An 18477-nucleotide genomic window follows, 5' to 3' on the forward strand; every position below is an offset into this window, starting at 1 on the left:
CTTTTAGTGTTGCTGATTTAATTTAAATGAATGGCTTACTTCTTGTTACCGAAAGGTTATAATTTGCCCCTTTGAGTAGACGAATATGTAAGTTGTGGTACTGAGAAGAGTCGCAGTAATTTCAGAACACATAATAAATGGACATCTGTCCATCTCAAGTGAGCTATCGCATTCGACTCCGTCTATCTCCACTTACGAGGCAATTTTGATATCATAGCGCCTTGACTTTGCTTTAAATTGTTGTGCAGCATCCTCTCGCAACTTTTCCAATCTTCCAAAGCAATTTTTCACTATCGTGAAGGTGTAAAATGTCCTTTCTCTTTTCTGGTAAAACTTCATTTATTTTTCGTCCTATTTCTGGTGTTCTTCGTACAGTACCACTTACTGGAGCTCTATGCTTTTTGCAGATAATTCGTGCTCTATGAGAATCGACCTGTCATGATATTTTTATCATTGTACATGTATTTTTTTTCGGTTTCGAGTAGATAGGCACGGAATAGAATCAGGAATAGAAATTATTTTGTTGAGTTTGTCATTGGTATGTTAACGTTATAACAGACATATTTGTAAAATCTGTGTTTTACGTTTACTAACAATGAACATAACTTCGTGACCGACACAGACTACCTGTCAGATTAAAACTGTGTGCCGGACCGAGACTCGAACTCGGGACCTTTGCCTTTCGAGGGCAACTGCTCTACCAACTGAGCTACCCAAGCACGACTGACGCCCCGTCCTCACAGCTTTACTCCTGACAGTACCTCGTCTGCTACCTTCGAATGGATACGATTGGACTTGAATTTGGGGCAGCACTGACGGAGGACGAAAAGACCTACAGCTACTTTAAACAGAGTGGAGCAACTGTCTATACAGCTGGCAGAACCTTGGAACACATTTACACAATCTTCACGCTATAATGGGTTGTTAGCAGAGGTCAGTCTGGTTGCAGCCCTACCTGGTCACCCATGTCATCTGATCTGTTATCGTGCGACTGCTTTTTTGTGGGGAGCCCTCAAGCCAACAACACTCATAGCCTTCAGCGAAAAGCTGCAGAACATTTCAGATGAGACGGCAGCATTTCTAGCAGCCGAGGCTTGATTCGCCTTCAGGAAATTTCTGACGAGAGCCAAGAGATGAGTGGTGCTTATTTTCAACGTCTGCTATTGTCAGGTTAGCAATGTATTTCCTTTCCCCTGCTGTGTTTCTTTTTACCCTGGAACTATGTTCTCCGAGACGCTTTCGTTTGCCGCATCCTGTACAAAGTCTTAGTTGGAGTGACAACTATGCAGAGACGTAGCATAAAGAGGTATCTAACTAGCCATGAAAAAAATTATTGCGTATTTGAGGAGAGCTTTTTCGAGCTTTTTCAATTGACTGCTATTTAATGTATTGCTTTCATTCAGTTTTTCACAATTGTCTGCTCACTACTTCACCTCACATGCACATCCACAAGATGTGGCGAAACGTGACCTGTGCAGACACTTCTGACAACACACTCAGTGAGTGGTGTCATATTATTGTCGTTGCTCACTTGTTCTTCGTTTGCCTTGTATTTTTTATGGCGCTGATTTTGAATGCTGTCAAAATAACGACGAAAATGAGCACTAAATTCGATGTATAATAATACAGTTCAGTTAGCGATTTAATTTTAAGGTGAGCGCCCAGACGAAACGAAGCAAATTGCAAATACTGGATTTCTTAGGCCTACAGCAGTTAAATTATTACAAATATGGTATTGTACTTTACAGAAATTAAATTCTGACCCACAGGAGATGGCACATTGGTGTTGAAATATGTCTGGGTAAATATAAAAATAAAGTAATTGTGTTTGCATAAGGCTGATTTCCTAAACAACCCAGTTCTTAAATCGCAAACACGAAAGAACGAAAAGAGGAGCTTCAAACCTTAGTAAAATGAGTATCTCAAAGCTAAGCTAAGCACTTCTCACGAAGCTGTACAAAAAATTCAAGATTGCAACATTACAACTGCATAAAACTTTCCTCAACATCAGGTTTAATAAAATCTATCTAAGTAATAACATAAACCCTGGTTTTGTAAAAGTCAATGTAAACAGCAAGTCACCTGCAGCACAAGTAACCAAAAGAAAAGCTGAAATTATTTGGTTAGAAGATGAAGTTCGTTTCCTATATGCAAAAAAAAAAAAAAAAAAAAAAAAAAAAAAAAAAAAAAAAAAAAACAGCTTAGTCTTTATCTGTACAAAACATACCTTGAATTAGCCAATCTCTTAGGAACACCAACCCATTGCGATAACATAGCTCAAGAAATCAGGTCTTATACAGAAACACTATTAAACAAATAGAGAGAAACACCAAATAAAAAATTGAATCACCCCATGAGATCAGCCACAACAATAGATTGAGTAGAGACCCAACATCAGTTCTATGGCGGACTTGTCAATGTAACTGACATAGAATTAACAAAACAAGAAAACGAATTACTTGAAAAGGGGCCTAAACACAACATAAACACAAACCTCTCACACAAAATCATAGAAATCCTGATCACAGAAACAGAATACATAATAAAGCAAGAAGAAAAGTTGGAGAACCAAAATTTCAATTACAGTTTGAACTTGTAGCAGAAGAGATAAAACACATAATAAAGGAGAACAAGACCAACATCATCTCAAAAACAAAAACTGCAGAGCAAAATATATCGATAAAACTAAACTAAAAACTGCAAAACGCAATGCAATCATCCTCAGAGCAGACAAAGGGAATACACCTGTACTGATGAATGAGTCAGAGTTCATTAAGAAAACAGAAGTATCTATAAAACAGAATAACATCATCAAGTTAATCAATGATCCTACCATTAGATACCAAAGAATCATTCAAAAACACTTAAAAACCCTCAGTTGCCGTCATGGAAACTCAAGCCAAATACATGACACAAAATAATCCCAAATCACCCAACCTCAATAATTTACCAAAGATACATAAAAATAACTTTCCAATCAGGCCCATAATCAATTTCAAAAATGCACCATCTTACAACCTAGATAGACACTTACATACATTACTACAGATATTATACATTTTCACAGTCGACAGAAACCTAAAAAATACCAGTGAACTGAAAGACAATACAAAAGATGTAAACATACCATCAACAGAACCCTGGTATCTTTTGAGATCAAATCCATGTACACAAATGTGCCAGTAGAAGAAACAACCAGCATTGTTAAAGAAAAAGCTGCAATGTCAAGGGGACGTAACAATTACACACACAGATGAAACAGAAGGCACACTAAAGATTATAACAGAACAGAACTACTTCACTTTCAAGAAAGACTTCTATCTGCAAAATATGGCCTACCAGTGGGCTCACCCATCAGTAGTCTACTTGCAAACATATTTCTAAACCTCACTGAAAACAAAATATTCAACGAAATCATAATCCAAAACAGTACAAGATTATGTATTGATCCTGATATGTAGATGATATCATTTGCTTGAGCTATGAAACAGATACCCAAATAAAACAATTACACAGTGACATAAATGCAGTTCAGCCAAAAATAAAATTCACCATTGAGACAGAAGAGGAAATGAAGATTAATTTCTTAGATATTACTATATGTAGAATAAACAACAAACATAACTTAGGAATTTTCAGGAAACCTACAGCCACCAAATACAACCATTCACATCAACTCCAACCACCCACAAGCACACCAACTCTCAAGTTTCAGACACATGCTACTGGACAAACTCACCTACACACAGGAACTAAATAGATTACACCAAATAGCCAGAGAGAATGGGTACAACACACAAATGATATTCCTGGCGGGGTCAGGGATTTTCTCTGCCTCGTGATGACTGGGTGTTGTGTGATGTCCTTAGTTTAGTTAGGTTTAAGTAGTTCTAAGTTCTAGGGGACTGATGACCATAGATGTTAAGTCCCATAGTACTCAGAGCCATTTGAACCACAAATGATGAACAAACTGAACAACAAGATTAAAAAACAAAATTAAAAGAGAACAAAACATTACCAGCCACAACAGAGAACCAAGCCTCAGACAAACACAGGATACCAGAAACACCCTACAAAGAGTACAGCATGGCACAGACTAACATACAGTAACAAAAACGTACACAGGGTGGGAAAGATACTGAAGAAACAAGGGCTACAAATATCATTCCGCACAAATAACACAGTGCAGAAGAACCTAAGATCTAAGAACACCTCTACAGACAAATTCTCCTAAGCTCGAATATATCAGGTAACCTGCAGTACATGCCAGTCGGTCTACATATGCCAAACATGCAGAAATTTCAAAATGAGGTACTCCAAACACTTGAGAGTCCTAAAAGTGATAGTACACAGTCCACTTTTGCAGACCATCTAATACAAGAAAACCACCACCCAAAAAACATGGAGACTGATCTTAAGATCCTCAGAGAAAGCAACAGTCTCCATCAAAAACTCACAATAGAGGAGAACTACCACATACAAAAGCAATAATACAGGGAAAGAGTGTCCTGAATGAAAATACAGTACTGTGCAACAAAACACTGTTTGGAACACTCAGTGAACTGTGTAAAGGTGACTCCCCACAAAAAACCATAATAGGAAAAAAATGGAAAAAAGATGAAAAAACTTCTGATTGCTTAGTTCTCTCCCCACCCCTCTTTCCATCTCTCTCTCTCTCTCTCTCTCTCTCTCTCTCTCTCTCTCTCACACACACACACACACACACACACACACACACACACACACACACGTACACACACACACAACACACATTCAAAATCAGGGCCATAACAAACACAAGACCAACGATGAATAAGTGAACAACGACAATAACATGACACCTCTCACTGAGTGTGTTGTCAGAAGTGTCTGGAGATCACATTTGACCACATTTTTTGTAAGTGCGTGTGAGGTGAGGTAATGAGCGGAAATTTATGGAAACTAAGTGGAAGAAATGCACTGAATAGCAGCTGATCTAGACACCAACCAGGGACACGAAACAGGACGGAAAATGTAAGTACATAGAAGTACATAACCTCTACCCTCGAAACAGCTCTCCACAAATATTCAATAGTTTTCTTCATGGCTAGTTTGCAGCTGACATGCTGTCAAAAAAACTACGAGAACAAGCACTAAACTCTATGTATAATAATACTGATCAGTTAGCGATGTGATTTTAAGGTGAGCGCCCAAACGAAACAAAGCTAATTGCAAATATTGTATTTCTTAGGCCTACAGCAGTTAAATCATTACAGATGTAATACTGTACTTAATAGAAATAAGAATTTGACCCGCAGAAGATGACACATTGGTTTCGAAATATGTCTGGGTAAATATAAAAATAAACTACACTCCTGGAAATTGAAATAAGAACACCGTGAATTCATTGTCCCAGGAAGGGGAAACTTTATTGACACATTCCTGGGGTCAGATACATCACATGATCACACTGACAGAACCACAGGCACATAGACACAGGCAACAGAGCGTGCACAATGTCGGCACTAGTACAGTGTATATCCACCTTTCGCAGCAATGCAGGCTGCTATTCTCCCATGGAGACGATCGTAGAGATGCTGGATGTAGTCCTGAGGAACGGCTTGCCATGTCATTTCCACCTGGCGCCTCAGTTGGACCAGCGTTCGTGCTGGACGTGCAGACCGCGTGAGACGACGCTTCATCCAGTCCCAAACATGCTCAATGGGGGACAGATCCGGAGATCTTGCTGGCCAGGGTAGTTGACTTACACCTTCTAGAGCACGTTGGGTGGCACGGGATACATGCGGACGTGCATTGTCCTGTTGGAACAGCAAGTTCCCTTGCCGGTCTAGGAATGGTAGAACGATGGGTTCGATGACGGTTTGGATGTACCGTGCACTATTCAGTGTCCCCTCGATGATCACCAGTGGTGTACGGCCAGTGTAGGAGATCGCTTCCCACACCATGATGTCGGGTGTTGGCCCTGTGTGCCTCGGTCGTATGCAGTCCTGATTGTGGCGCTCACCTGCACGGCGCCAAACACGCATACGACCATCATTGGCACCAAGGCAGAAGCGACTCTCATCGCTGAAGACGACACGTCTCCATTCGTCCCTCCATTCACGCCTGTCGCGACACCACTGGAGGCGGGCTGCACGATGTTGGGGCGTGAGCGAAAGACGGCCTAACGGTGTGCGGGACCGTAGCCCAGCTTCATGGAGACGGTTTCGAATGGTCCTCGCCGATACCCCAGGAGCAACAGTGTCCCTAATTTGCTGGGAAGTGGCGGCGCGGTCCCCTACGGCACTGCGTAGGATCCTACGGTCTTGGCGTGCATCCGTGCGTCGCTGCGGTCCGGTCCCAGGTCGACGGGCACGTGCACCTTCCGCCGACCACTGGCGACAACATCGATGTACTGTGGAGACCTCACGCCCCACGTGTTGAGCAATTCGGCGGTACGTCCACCCGGCCTCCCGCATGCCCACTATACGCCCTCGCTCAAAGTCCGTCAACTGCACATACGATTCACGTCCACGCTGTCGCGGTATGCTACCAGTGTTAAAGACTGCGATGGAGCTCCGTATGCCACGGCAAACTGGCTGACACTGACGGCGGTGGTGCACAAATGCTGCGCAGCTAGCGCCATTCGACGGCCAACACCGCGGTTCCTGGTGTGTCCGCTGTGCCGTGCGTGTGATCATTGCTTGTACAGCCCCCTCGCAGTGTCCGGAGCAAGTATGGTGGGTCTGCCACACCGGTGTCAATGTGTTCTTTTTTCCATTTCCAGGAGTGTAATTGTGTTTGCAAGAGGCTGATTTCCTAAACAACTCAGTTTTTAAATCGCAAACACGGAAGAACGAAAAGAAGAGCTTCAAACCTTACTAAAATGAGTATTTTGATAGGTGAATGTGAATATCAACAGATTTTTATGAGTTACAACAATGTTCATGTGAATCGTTCCAAAATACAACTTTTTTTTACTTGAGAGTAATTTTTTGTGGTTTTTCTCGTGTATGTTAGTGATGACAATTGCGTTGATTTTTAGTATGGACCGTTTGTAACTTAAACTTTCAGCAGACATAAGTGTTGTTTACATGCAGTCTTTATTATCAGACACCCGAGATGATCTATGGGAGTAGGCGGCTGTAATTTCAGCCAAAGGTATCCTGAAGGTACATTTATGGTTTTGTCAGTCTAGAAGGATCTGCTAGACTCGCCATCCAACGCTAGGTGGCGATGAATATGAAACAGTCAAGTAATACAAAATTGCCAACAAACAATGATTAAAACTTTCTGCAGAAATAACTCAAACCTGTTTAACTATCAAAAAGTGGAAGAAGGATTTCTGTTGTCCTAACCCACAATACTAATCCACATTCTGAAGTCGAAGGCGTTGTAGGTAAGAGGTGTTTCAGGAAATTTGGTCAGAGATTTCATTTCATTTCTTCTCGCTTACATGTTCAGTTACGTTATATCTACCAAGTTACTTTATTTTCAGTCATTACGCCCACTTATTAAGCGTCTCTGTAGTTTCTTTCGTCACTTTCAATGGCGCGCCTACTGTATTCACGACTGAGATGATTCCTGGTTCATTCCAACACTAATGGTGTTTAGCGGTTAGCGTGACTGTGGTACCGGCGATGGCCAGTTGCAGTTCCACTGCAGCCACACTCGCATGAAGATGGTATACTGTCTTTCGCTGACATGGATTTCACTGTTTACGGTCCGGATGTGCGGGATAAGGTCAGTGTCATTTGTACATTCTCCTTGGATGCTAGCTACATTTTATGCTCGCTTTCTTTGTTGTAATATTGTAATCAGTTCGCAGTTAGATGACTGCACATTTTTGAATCTTTCTCTTCATATATGCATTAAGTATATGTTAATCTTCACGATTTGTGTTGCTAGTTTGCTATATGAGCTCCTAAGACCATCCCACATATTACATACGACAAAACAGAATAACCTAGGTTTAAATGAAATTGACTAACTTTATACAAAAGCTAATTTAAATTCTGAAAATGTCATCAGCTTCTCTGCTCTCGTACTGCCCAGGGACCTCACCCTTGTCTAAAATTCCTTTTAATGTTTAAAGAGATACAGACAGTTTAGACGTACATGTTATTCTTCAGGTAAAAGCAGCTTTATCAAACGCACGAGTAACAGGGCACTAAGTGGCCAATAAATAACTTCAAAACGGTAATTCGTCTGATCAGTCGTGAAGTCCGAATCTGTATCTATCCTTCTCAAACGAATTTGAAGTGGAATATCTCACCTTCCTTATTATAGATAGAGAGTAACCAGTCACTCGTCTGTAGCTATCTGGTTATATCCATTTTTCCACATACAGCGACTTATATCCTTGTTGTTTACATAAATAAAATTTATACGGTTTGGTGCCTACTAACAGACAACCTACTGGCGGAATTCTTCTCTGCTGTCGCTGACTCGAACATTAAGCTTGTAAGACGAGTATTCTCTAAGTTCTAAGTCCTTCCTTACACAGATAGTCGTAAGATAAAATTATTCCAAATAACCCTTCATCAGAATTCACTGCCTTGACAGATAGCTACACTACGTGGATATCTTCCCACTTAGTTCTCCCTGTTTACATCTACAGTCCTCTACACAAAGACTCTTGATAAATAAGTGAGTCTCTGCGAATAATTCTACGTGACTTGCTTCTCATCAGGTTCTATCATTGGCATGCATAGCATTCGTTAATTGACTTACGTGCTAACGGCACAGAAACAAAAAGGAACCTATCGAAGCATATACGAATGCAAATCAGTTTTCCCTTAAACACTAGGTAAGAAATTTTTGTTAATAATTAGCCTTACATCTCTACATCTCTAAATAGCTATGTACATTTTTGCACAAAGTGTTATCACTTCACTTCCAGTTTATCAAAGGAAATTTTTCGGTATATCGTGATGTGGATGCAAGCCTTCTACATTTTGTAACGCTGGATAAGTCAGTAAGTATGCATCCCCTTGTGGAATATCATTCGTTATATTTGGCCCTGAGTATAACTTTGGATGGTTACAGACGAGTACATTTTCGCCAGCCCCATATCGTTGTACTCTCCTTAGCTTTGCAAAGAACCACTTTTCTCTTTTGAGCAGCCTTTTGCTTGAACGGGATTAAAGCTTGCCTGACTTTTTCCTCTGATGAAGTCTCAGTTCTGCAGATCATGGGTCAGAGATTTACTCACTAATTAGCCTCTTGTCCATAGAAAATTAATTCATTCTGTGTGCACTAAATGGGCGTGTGCGGTGTGCTTTAAATTTTTAAACACCTTCAGATATTGGTCCTAGTTTTGGTACATCCAGTAAAGAGTTGCAATTGTGGTAAAGTTATTGTTGCGCTATGCTACGATAGAAGTTTAAAGTACCCGAAGAAAACCTATCTCCAGTTTTTCTTCAAGCAAAATACTCTGAAATGTGATACAGAATTACGAAAGGTTCTATTAAACTTAACACAAACAAGATTTTCTACAAAAGTATAAATTTATTTGCATGTAACTGCTCCATTAACAAGATTCTCGTTGTTTAAACGTGCTGGCTTTTGACCTTTTTGTCTTTCTCTCTCCATTCCGTTAAAATTGAGTTATTTTCATGAAAAAGAAAGCATAAATGTTAATGTAAATGCAATAGCGACACATTAATTTTTCAAACCGCCTTCGAGACGGGCGCCGTGTACCACGTGTTAAGCAAACGGAATATATACAGTCTTTTACGTTGTTCGTCCCATCTGATGTAATAAATAAACCTGCATTTTAAGAGAAATGAAGTTGAAGTTAATCTTTGAATAGGACTTCTATTAGATGAGCAGGATCGATTGTCGCTAAAATAAATAGTAATGAAGGATGATGAAAGCTAGATAACACCACATAGGATACTATTATATGACACATTCTAAATTTTATGTTTACTTGATTGTATTAAATCTTTCTCTTAATTCCCTCAGTTATATCTTAGATCAGGATTGAGGAACTAGGTAATGTAACTCCACAAATACTCTTCATTAACGGTTTATTACACTAGATAGCTACATCAGCGTACCATTCTCTTAATCATGTCAGCATAAATCAGAAACCAACAACAAATGAGTGGTAGACGTTATTGACAATGTATTTTATTACTTCGCGATAGCCAGCGATAAGAATTGGCTCTAGTACGAAGTTATTGATAATGTATTTTATTACTTCGCGATAGCCAGCGATAAGAATTGGCTCTAGTACAGAGGCCTGAAGTATCACTGCAGTCAAAATACTCTGGATTCGTCTGCTCCAAGCAGTGATCTCTATTCTACATGATGTAGATCTCTGTTCTAAGAGCACAGAAATTTCGAGTGCCTGCAGATTCTTCTCATCTACATAGTCCACTGTGTTGTAATTAGGCAAAAAACTTCCACCGATCTGCACCTGGTAAGGAATTCCTTACTAATCTAACTTTGAACTTCATATTAATGTGCGAAGTAATAGGACGATGCGGGAGCAGACTCGAAAAGTATCTTCATTTTGGGTTTTCGTGAAATTTCTTGCAAGCCATGTTGTTAAAAGACAAGAAATGAAACACGAGGATCTTTGACCAGCAGTTCGACAACAAGAGAGTATAGATATCACTGGCTCGAAGCAGATATACACAGGGTGACAGTTATTGAACTGTATGGAAAAACGTAAATTATATACTAACTCCGGCCTGCACACAGCTTATTCAACATCTAACCGTCATTCCAGGTATTCGGATTTAGATTGTGACATGTTCGATATGCCTGCCATTCTTGGCGATGATGTGGCGCAGACGGTGAAAAATGGCTCTGAGCATTATGCGACTTAACTTCTGAGGTCATCAGTCGCCTAGAACTTAGAACTAATTAAACCTAACTAACCTAAGGACATCACACACATCCATGCCCGTGGCAGGATTCGAACCTGCGACCGTAGCAGTCGCTCAGTTCCAGACTGCAGCGCCTAGAATCGCACGGCCACTCTGGCCGGCTACGAATAGTGAAATTCTGCAGGACCCGCTCAAGTGTCAGAGCACTGATGCTGTCGATGACCTCCTGAATGGCTGTTTTCAACTCATCAATGGTTTTGTGGTTATTGCTGTAAACTCAAAAAAAAAAAAAAAAAAAAGGAGTCGCATGTGTTGAGATCCGGAGAATATGGCGGCCAATCGAGGCCCATGCTAGCGGCCTCTGGGTACCCCACAGCCAGAATGCTGCCCCCAAAGTGCTCCTCCAGAACATTAAACACTCTCTTACTTAGTTGAGGTCGAGCTCCATCTCGCAGGAACCACATCTTGTCGACATCAGGGTTACTTTGGATAATGGGAATGAAATCATCTTCCAGAACCTACACGTGGCGTTCGGTAATCACCGTGCCATCAAGGAATATCGCACCGATTATTCCGTGAGTGGACATGGCACAACACACATTCACTCATTGAGGGAGAAGAGATTTCTCGATCATGAAATGGGGATTCTCAGTCAGTTTTGATTATTGACGAGCACATCCAAATGTAAGCGGGCCTCGTCGCTCAACCAAACCATATTCATATCAGAGTCCTGCTCATCAATTCTGCGGACAATAGTGTTAGCGAAACACAACCGCTGTTCTATCCCACTGAGGTTTAGTGGTTGATGGGTCTGAATTTTGTATGGGGGGGGGGGGAGGGGGGGGGGAGATGCAGGTCTCCAACAACGATTCGTCGCAGTGTCTCCTGATAGATTCCCACACGTTGTGCAGCTTTGATTGATTTCCTGGGGCTGGTGTAAAACGCAGCGCGTGTCTTCTCGATGTTTTCAGGCATTTTCACCATTTTAGGACGACCGATATTGCTAACACTGGTACCCTCAGACTTGGGAATAAAATTCTTGATTGTAACACACTTGGACCTGTTGTCTTCAGCTTGAACTCGGTTTCAAAGTTCCTTCCAGCCGCTGTTGGGCTGTTATTGCTCGCATAGTAGGCCTTCACAAGCGCTATACGCTCAGTATTTTCAAAAAGGTTGGGAAACAATAAGATATTGCCTCACTAAAAGAGAATTTGTTTCGTAGTGATTTGGAAAAACCGTAGGACTTTTTCTCCTTGACTGGAAGTTGCACCTTCGGACTCGTCCAACATTTTATAATACAACACTTTTCTCAGTACCGTACTACTCCATAGATTCAAGTTAAATTCATGATTTAATTACAGTACACTACTTCTCTAGTCCGCAGCTCATGCTCTAGTGGCTAGCGTTGCTACCTCTGGATCACGGAGTCCCGGGTTAGATTTCCGGCGGGGTTGGGGAGTTTCTCTGCTCGGGTGATGGGTGTTTGTGGTGTCCTCATCATGCTATCATTATTCGTGACAGTGGCTAAATCAGACCGAGTAAAAAACTTGATTGTGTAAAAATTGAGACTTCGTACGACCGCTGATGACCGCGCAGTTTAGCACCCCAGCATCATCACTACTTAGATTCTCCTTTCTGTAAAACAAAGTTTCAGCAAAGCCAAAATCGCTTAAAACTTTAGATTTTATAGAATGAAATTTTCACTCTACAGCGGAGTGTGCGCTGATATGAAACTTCCTGGCAGATTAAAACTGTGTGCCGGACCGAGACTCGAACTCGGGATCTTTGTCTTTCGCGGGCAAGTGCCCTACCAACTGAGCTACCTAACTCACGCCCCACCCTCACAGCTTTACTTCTGACAGTACCTCGTCTTCTACCTTCCAAACTTTACAGAAGCTCTCCTCCGAACCTTGCAGAAGTAGCACTCCTGAAAGAAAGGATATTGCGGAGACATGGCTTAGCCACAGCCTGGGGGATGTTTCTAAAATGAAATTTTTACTGTACAGTGGAGTGTGCGCTGATATGAAACTTCCTGGTAGATTTTTTTTAGTTTTTATAATACAGTTAAAGAATCACGATCCTAAAGAACATTAACCAAGGAGGTATGTGACATACTGTGGTTAAAATTCTGTTATCAGTGGAAATATGTTTCACAAAATGTTTCTACAGTTATAACTACATCGCAAATTGAAGTTGGGTGATGGATACCTGCCTTCACCTAGCAGAGCTATTCCTGCGATATCACTACAGTGCTGTTCCCGTATAAACATTGTATAACAATTTTACATTGAAGCCTAACCCTTTCTAGGGACGCTTTGTTATGTTTTTTTTATTCTGCGCTTGGCTTTTAGAATTATAGTTAACCATTACAGACATTTATACATACGTGTCGTAAGATTCCAGCCAGTTCATTACTGCAGATGTTTCTCCAGGTACCCATGAATTTTATTTCTCGGCAGTGGCGCCAAATGTGTTTGTTCCGATTATGCACAGTCACACTGGATATCATCAGTCATTCCCCATTTATGTAATCTTACTTTGATCACAGTGTGACCAGTTCTGGCACGTTTAAGGGAGCTGCAAAGTTTTCTTGGAAACTTCTCATGAAAACAGAAGGACGTCCACTGATTTCTCTAATTTAATCTTAGCTCATAGCTTTCTCAGGCGAGTTGGCCATTGTTTGCCCACATTAATTATCAAGATTTCAGTCAGGTTCACGATAAAATGTCGCATGAATTGGTCAATCTCTGGATCTTTTGAGTTGCAGCCATTCATATGTAACTATTTGGAGCCGGCTTTAAACGTACAATTTTTCCAGCATATCGGGGGTACATTGAAGTCACCACCGACTATAATTTTGTGAGTGCGGTACCTATTTGAAATGTGACTCAAGTTTTCTTTGAACTGTTCAGCGACTATATCTTCAGGGTCGGAGGTTCGGTAAAACGATCCAATTAATAGTTTATTCCGATTGTCAAGTATAACATCTATCCACCCTATTTCGCCGGAACTATCTACTTCAATTTCGGTACAAGGTAAACTACTTATGACAGCAATAATAAATACTCCACCACCAGGTGTATTTAATCTATCCTTTCTGAACACTGTTATGTCGCATGAAAAAAATTCAGCTGATCTTATTTCCGGCTTTAGCCAGCGTTCCGTATCAAGCTTCAGTGGTTTCTATTAGGGCTTGGAGCTGTGGTTTTTTCTCAACACAGCTACAACAATTTACAACTACAACCGATCGTTTCTACAACTACCTTACTGTGTTTTACCTGCTCCCTTTTAGACGGACGTCCTGAGACCCTCTAACCTAAAAAACCGCCCAGTCCCTTCCACACAGCCCCCGCTGCCCATGTAGCCGCTTCTTGTATGTAGTGGACTCCTGACCTGCTCAGCGGCACCCGGAAACCCACCATCCGATGGCGCAAGTCACGGAATCTGCAGCCTACACGGTCACAGAACCGCCTGAGCCTCTGATTCAGACGCTCCACTCGGCTCTGCACCAAAGGGCCACAGTCGGTTCCATCGACGATGCTGCAGATGGTGAGCCCCGCCTTAATTTCGCAAGCAAGACTGGCAGTCTTTACCATTTCCGCTAGCCGCCCGAAACCAGATAGAATCTCCTCCGATCCAAAGCGACACACGTCATTGGAACCGACATGAGACACCAATAGTAAGGACCTCAACTCTGTTGCGCTAGGTGGCTGGATGGGTACCTGTCATACCAACATTTGCATACGTGACTTCACGCCTCAGCGATTCGAGGAGGGAAACGTATCATCACAACCTATACAGAAGGACATGACAGCTGGCTCGTTTCACCTCACTGCACATAAGGAGAGAGAAGAGAGCATCTGGTCACTGCAGGTCTCAGGCAGGAGTGGTGGTCTATTCCTAAACGGTGAGTAGGTGGAGGGAACGAGGAAGGGGCAAAAACGAGTGAGCAGCGAAGTAGGGGAATGGAAAGTGAGTTGATAATGAGATGGTGGAAAAAGGGATGAGGAGGATGAGGTGACAGAATGGAAGTGGGAGACAAAAAGAACAGAGAGAGGGAGAGAGAGAGAGAGAGAGAGAGACAGAGACAGAGACAGAGAGATTGACGCAGTGAGGGGTTGAAAAGGAAAGATTCCTTTTTGCATAATGTGATTTTTCGATTAATTAACATAGTCAAATGAAACTATGTGGTTCCAGATAACATTTCAAATCTGAAATATTTATGATCTATATCAACTGAAGCAAAGAATGAACTATTGTACCAAGGCCAGTTCGGATACCAGCCTTGGTACAAATTTTCATTCCTCGCTTCAGTCTGTATGTACACATTTTATGTAGTGTCTCGTTTCCAGCATTTATGGGGTCATGAAATAACTGTTAGTGACTGATGATGCTTTTTGCGTGAAAAAGTTTCTAAAAATGGAGGAAGTGTCTATATTTACTGATTTTTGTGATGTTCATATCTTTCACATTTTAGTTGACCTATAGTATTCTTACTTAAGGTGGAGTGCAAATGTTGAGCGATGTGCCCTGTATCTCCATGTCTTGATGTGCTCTTCATATTTCGCATCATATGTCCTCCTAATCACCTCACAGTCCATGCCACTGAGGAAATAGATACCAAATTGTTGTTAATCGTAAGCTTTGGGTTTTTATTTTTGGATCTGTTTTTTCACTGAATTACTTTTTCTGTAGGTAATGTTAATGCCACGTTTTTGAATATGTTACCTAATCTGAATTTGTATGTCAGATATTTGTGGTGGATGATTTTACGCAATTTTCTTATGATTATGCTGCTTGTTTGAGTTGGTGTAATTTGGATTGCTTGTGTCACCATTTGTGTCTTTATTTTGCTGTTAAGTTCTTCTACTAATGATACTATGTGTCCTTCCCTTTGTGCAAACTTTGTAACTGAGAAGAGCTCAGAAAAATCGTACTGTCTGTGTAGCAAGTATCTGATGGCAGTTTGTTACTCTGTGAGTGGTTTGACGTCGCATTTGTAATTGTGCCTTTTGCTGGGCGTTTTCTTTATATGTCAAAGGTGTGGTTTTTACTGTCTTTTCTGATGGTTATATCCAAATTTTTTTTTTTTTTTTTTTTTTTTTTTTTTTTTTTTTTTTTTTTTTTTTGCTCCTCGAATATATATTCCTGTGTATTTTCGAAAGTCGTTCAGTAATTTTTGTATTCTGTTATAGTTGAAAATGAACAGTGCGAAACGAAGGGCCTTATGTGAGTGAAAATCGAACATGAAGTACCGTAAGTAAGATCAACGTCTTTTGTAACGAACTGTATTTCGATCTAGAATGCAAGTGAATTTGTAAATGTCGTTCGTTGCAGACCACCGATAACGTTTTATTTCAGTAAAAGCGTTTGTTGATGAAAATAACAGTTTTTGGAAGTTGCAAAGACGATTCCAAAATACCTACAGTAACATCTAGATTTACATATGTCATAGGGCCCTTATGGCCTCCCATGTTCCTAAATTTCTCCGGAATCCAGCCTGATTTGACTGAACGTCAGCTTCTATCTGTTTTTCTGTACTTCTGAAAATAAATCGTCCCAGTATTTTGTGACCACTACTTATTAAACTGAAGTTACCGTAATATTCACACCTGTCATGACCTATCTTGTTTGGAACAGGAATGGTTCAAATGGTTCAAATGGCTCTGAGCACTATGGGACTCAACTGCTGAGGTCATTAGTCCCCTAGAACTTAGAACTAGTTAAACCTAACTAACCTAACGACATCACAAACATCCATGCCCGAGGCAGGATTCGAACCTGCGACCGTAGCGGTCTTGCGGTTCCAGACTGCAGCGCCTTTAACCGCACGGCCACTCCGGCCGGCTGGAACAGGAATACTTACACTCTTCCTCATATGTCGTGGTTTTTCGGCTGTCTTACATGTTTCGGATACAAGATGGAATACTTTTGTTATGACTAAGGTATAAAGAACGAAGAAAAACGTTTTAACTTCACATAGTAAGATTACTCTCTAGTGGGCTTTTAGCGTAAAGTCTGATGTTTATTGATGGTCTTATCAGTAACAGTGAGACATGGGCACTGAATGCTCATACCGTTGAAAAATTAGTAATTATCCAACGCTAGTTTAATAAACCCGTTTAGCGAACAACTAGAAGGGAGTGGGATCCATATAAATGAACAGGGTAAAAGCACGAGTTCATAAAGTCGAGGAACCTGCTACTGACCCTGAATAGTTGCAGGTTGGACCTAGGAATTCATTGAATGAACAGGGATGCAGGTATGTGCCGCGGTAGCTTCGCACCCTTTGGCTCTGCGCCACATGTCGGGAGGTAAAAGAGAACCCCGTGTCCGCCAGGGCGTGAAAATTCCTGCTGACAAGCCGGCCCGCCAGAGCGCGCCGTGAAGGGGGCCAACCTCCAACTCCGTGGCAGCGGAATTCTCGCCTTACACCGCCACAATAGGTGCAAGTGAGGCGGACGTGACACGCCTCGGCAACATGAGCTGCGGGGCCCTTTGTCAGTTTATTATATTAAAGTAGTCACAAAGTGCTATTCATGCCCCTGAAGGGTTGTATGAAGCGGAAGGTGGGCGCTGTAGTTGTCGTGACATAGCTGCAGGGATGTGTTAGTCATCTGCAGAATACACCTGACCCGTATGGCAAAACGCAGTTCATATCTGGTGGAGTGAAGCTATTACACATGAAATACGACGATAGATACAAATGCGTTCAGCAACACATCATCATCCTCACTTTGTCCGCCCCCGGTAGCTGAGTGGTCAGCGCGACAAAATGTCAATCCTAAGTCCCCGGGTTCGATTCCCGGCTGGGTCGGAGGTTTTCTCCGCTCAGGGTCTGGGTGTTGTGTTGTTCTAATCATCATCATTTCATCACCATCGACGCGCAAGTCGCCGAAATGGCGTCAAATCGAAAGACTTGCACCCGGCGAACGGTCTACCCGACGGGAGGACCTAGTCACACGACATTTACATTTTTTTAACCTCACTTTGAGGGATGAGACGTGCAGCTCATTGGTGTGTATTCAATACGCACAAGGTAGGCACTGCTTACCCAGTAACTGGAAACAAAGACGAAACTAATGGAAACATTAACGTTTAATAGCAATCCTAATATCGTTTGTCAAACAGGGTGTTCTAGACTGCTTGCAGTTGTTACGAAACAGCTGACACATGGCTAGGAATAACAGTCAGTTGCTACGGAACAATAGGCAGTTGCTACAAAACACCAGAACAATGTTAGCAGAAGGACATTTAGAAGGCAGATCGTGTTAACTGCGGCGAAGCCTGTGCACGAATGTTATGTGTGCATTTGACAGTTCATGCAGTGCGGTGTTGGACGGAGGTTGTGGCACAGATCTGTCCGACGTTCCGTGCGGTAAGGCAGCACGTCTGTAAGTCATCATTTGAGCGTTTACGGTGGTGGACGAGGTGGACGAGCGGCTGGACGGTCGGTCGTCACAGTAATCATATGTTCAAAAGTGTCATATGGAGCTTTAAAAAGGCCATCGAAGGCGGACATGTTGTGAGAAAGCATGCCGGTTGCCGTAAACGGGCCACCACACCGTAACGGATCGGTACGTACGTGTAGTGCCGAAAAGTAACAGACATCTCACTCCCAGGCAGATCTCTGCAGACCTTGCAGTCGCTCCCGGTA

General features: G+C 41.8%; 1 non-coding gene across 1 annotated transcript; it reads right to left on the reverse strand.

Annotated features, from left to right (window-relative positions):
* Window positions 1-645: 645 nt before the first annotated feature.
* Trnas-cga lies at window positions 646-720 on the reverse strand. The gene has a single exon. It is a non-coding gene; the product is annotated as a tRNA-Ser (tRNA).
* Between the last annotated feature and the right edge of the window lie 17757 nt (window positions 721-18477).

Source organism: Schistocerca americana, chromosome 3, assembly GCF_021461395.2.
Source record: "Schistocerca americana isolate TAMUIC-IGC-003095 chromosome 3, iqSchAmer2.1, whole genome shotgun sequence".
Lineage (NCBI taxonomy): Eukaryota > Metazoa > Arthropoda > Insecta > Orthoptera > Acrididae > Schistocerca > Schistocerca americana.